At 38.8% G+C, this 3413-nt stretch overlaps 1 pseudogene; it reads right to left on the bottom strand.

Moving 5' to 3' along the window:
* Positions 1 to 2595: 2595 nt before the first annotated feature.
* LOC123793619 (large ribosomal subunit protein eL30 pseudogene) lies at positions 2596 to 2977 on the bottom strand (annotated as a pseudogene).
* Positions 2978 to 3413: the final 436 nt, after the last annotated feature.

Here is a 3413-nt window from a genome sequence, read left to right on the forward strand (position 1 = left end):
AACTTCCACTGGAGAACAATTTTTATTTTCACCCTCCCTGCATAGAAATGATGCCAAAACTATTATCTCAAAGTAATTTCATCCGTTATTATAGGCTCAAATTTTAAATGATTTGGGCCATTTCCCCCAAGTTTCCTTCTTATTTTAGCAAAGTACATATTTGCTTAATTCATAATTTACATAATTGTTGGTAAGTTGAATTTTCCAACACAAGAGAAATCATGGTTTCAGGTCGGTATAATTACAGAATTCAGAAGTCTTGACAAAACTTAAAGTTGCCATATTTCAGGAGGGAAAGTATAAATCTTAGTTTTTAATTTGTTCTTTTCTTGCCAATGCCTTTATAGAATCGATAGAAAATACATTAGCAGAACTAGGCCAGTGTCATACACAGAGCGCCTCCCTCAGCACCCTCAGCTCCTTGGGACTTCCTGCTGCACTAAACTTCTGGAGATGCTTTTTGTTTCTAGCACTCACTTGGTACCTATTATGCATATATTCTGTTTTTTCACCTTAGAAGTTCTTTGTTTTTTACCCACATATAATCACTTCTTAGATGCATATTTTTTCACATTTTAACAGCTCAGAAAATTGAGATGCGTCTTATAATCCAAACTGTCTTTGGTTTGGTGAAATATAGTACTTTGCATCCCTCCCCTCCACAGCCTAACATAATTCCTGACACACAGGAAGCACTGAACAAATGTTTGTTTATTGATTGACTGATATGTAAATTAAGAAGAGGTCATACAAGTTGAATTATTTCTTAAATACTAATTTTAACTTGACCTCCAGCATTTATTCAAACTCTTAAGTTTCATGAGTCTTTTATTCAATAAAATGTTAGGCTGTTAAAAAATAGAAGAAAGGAATAAAGAAAGCGTAATAATTTATCTGCCTGTATAATGATTTAAAAATGGATTTAATATTTACAAGGCATTCCTTAACAATACCTACCTTACTTTTGTGTGGAATTTGTCACCAAAACAACAATACAACAACAACCAACCATGCAATATATACAGGGGAAAAATGACTATTAGAATAACAGAGGGGTGCCTGGCTGGCTCAGTCCATAGAGCATGCGACCCTTGATCTTGGGGTCATGATTTCGAGCTCCACATTGGGTTTCAAGGTTACTTTAAAAAAAAAAAAAAGACCGCTCACTTTATGGGGTACCTGGCTGGCTCAGGTGGGGGAACATGTAACTCTTGATCTTAAGGTTGTAAGTTCGAGCCCCACATTGGGCATAGAGATTACTTAAATAAATAAACTTTAAAAAATGAATAATAGAGAAAGTATATGATTTACCTAAGTTCCACAACTAGTCAGTCTTGGTTTCTTGGTTTATAGTACTTGTTCTTCACACTGAGCTGGGTTGTCCCATGGAAAGACAGATGTACCAAAAGCATTCTTAAATGCAGCGTATTTGTGCAAAGTGCTTTTTTTTTTTTTTAAGATTTTATTTATTTATTCGACAGAGATAGAGACAGCCAGTGAGAGAGGGAACACAAGCAGGGGGAGTGGGAGAGGAAGCAGCAGGCTCATAGCGAAGGAGCCTGATGTGGGGCTCGATCCCATAACGCCGGGATCACGCCCTGAGCCGAAGGCAGACGCTTAACCACTGTGCCACCCAGGCGCCCCTGTGTGAAGTGCTTCTTAAAACTGATTGCCTTAAAGTGAAATTCTCGCTGCTTATGTGCTGTTGCATTAATCTCTTTCTAGACTTCAGAAGAAGGGGAAAAGGAGAAAGGGAAAAGATGCAGCATAGCTGAAGTATAATTGCTCAGTAGGCACCGTTCAATGAGGGAGGCAGTAAAAAGTGAAACTCCTATTATTACATAGTAAAGAGCACCTTATTTGGCTCTTGGGAAAGACGGAAGGATATTTACTACTAAAATGCAATTTTCACTCACTTTGAAGGAATCATCACAAGTGTCAACTGGTTTTCTGACTTAGAACCTTTAAGTCATCCTCATGAAATGTTTATATCCTTTTGTCTTAGCTCCTCTGCCCATGTGGCTGTGGGATCACTCCACTGCTTTGCTTCGATTTGACTTCCGGAGTAAGTTTTGCTCCCACGCATTTATTTCCAGGCTCTCCTTAGGTTATCCCTTTCTTGCGTTAGCTTTCATTGCAATGATATCTTCTCTGACATCCATTTTAGCCAAGATTAACTTCCTTTTGCCCTTGAATTTTTTATTTTTCTCTACCTACCAGCTGGTTTTGAAGTCAGGTGTGTCCCAGGGTAGAAGTGTCTATTTTCCATTTCACTAAAGTTGCTTCCTGGAATTACTTCTCTCTTGGGAAAAGAAGGGTGGCTTTCAACAAAGCTCATTACTCCGGAACATTAGTGAGCACTAATTTTGCAAGTTATAGTCAAGGATCTTGGTAGTAGTGGTTGCTCTCCTTTATGGGGAAGTCATCGTATGGATGCCTTATTTCTCCCTTCCCACTCCAGATGCTTACAAGTTATCAGAGAAGGGACCTCTCGTGACTCCCAGGTATTTTCTCCTTTGACTTCTTTTTTCAATTACTTTTTTATATTTAGTTTTCCTTTCTAGCTATGTTGTACTTTTTGTTTGTTTGTTTGTTTTAACAAGCTCTGGCCAGTTTTATTAAAGAAGAATTTTGCGTGTTTTGCTTTTTACCAGTCTGTTCTGGCATGCTCCTAATGATATCAGGATCACCTGGATCAATGATAGCCAGTGTGCATACTCTGCAGTATTTTCCACATTCTAAACCCAATTCAATAGCATTGCCACTGTACTGTTGGACACAAGTTTTGGCCAACATGGCACAATACTCTATTTCAGATTTCCTCAAGGCTGGACAGTTGTTGGAAAGGGATGGTCAGTTTTGCTTTGCCACGTCTGATCATTTTCAGAGTCTGCTTGTACCCTAGCATATACTTTCCACTTTTCATGATGAGTTGGAGCCCAGAGTAGACAGACACCAGTGGCTTTTTCATCTTCTTTGCAGCCGCTGTCTTCCTGCCTTAGGTGTGGGCAGGCCCCAACCCAGGGCAGCCGCCAAGATGGCTGGGAGCAAGAAAAAGCTGCTGTGTTTTACTTTTTAAGCTATGTTTTAGCTAACTTTCTGAGCAGGCTATTTAATCTAATTTTTGATTAGATAAAATGTGGATGAAAATGCCTACCTATCAGGGTTTTTGTGACACTGCTCATCCAGAAGTGGCTAGCTGGTTCATTTCGTAGCTCTTTATAAAATGTCATTCAGTTCAGTACATTCCTTCACTATCTGCATCTTTAAATCACTCTAATTTCTTGCTATGCTCTTGTCCTAAATGTTCTTGCCCTTAACTCACTTAACTTTTCCAAATTCATGTGGTCTTCTGGTTGGCTGGTCATATAATTTATTTGGAGTCTTTTTGTTAAGTGAGCGCTATGCCCAAC

The sequence above is a fragment of the Ursus americanus genome, chromosome 12, assembly GCF_024610735.1.
Source record: "Ursus americanus isolate L20-20 chromosome 12, mUrsAme1.1.p, whole genome shotgun sequence".
In the NCBI taxonomy this organism is placed as follows: domain Eukaryota; kingdom Metazoa; phylum Chordata; class Mammalia; order Carnivora; family Ursidae; genus Ursus; species Ursus americanus.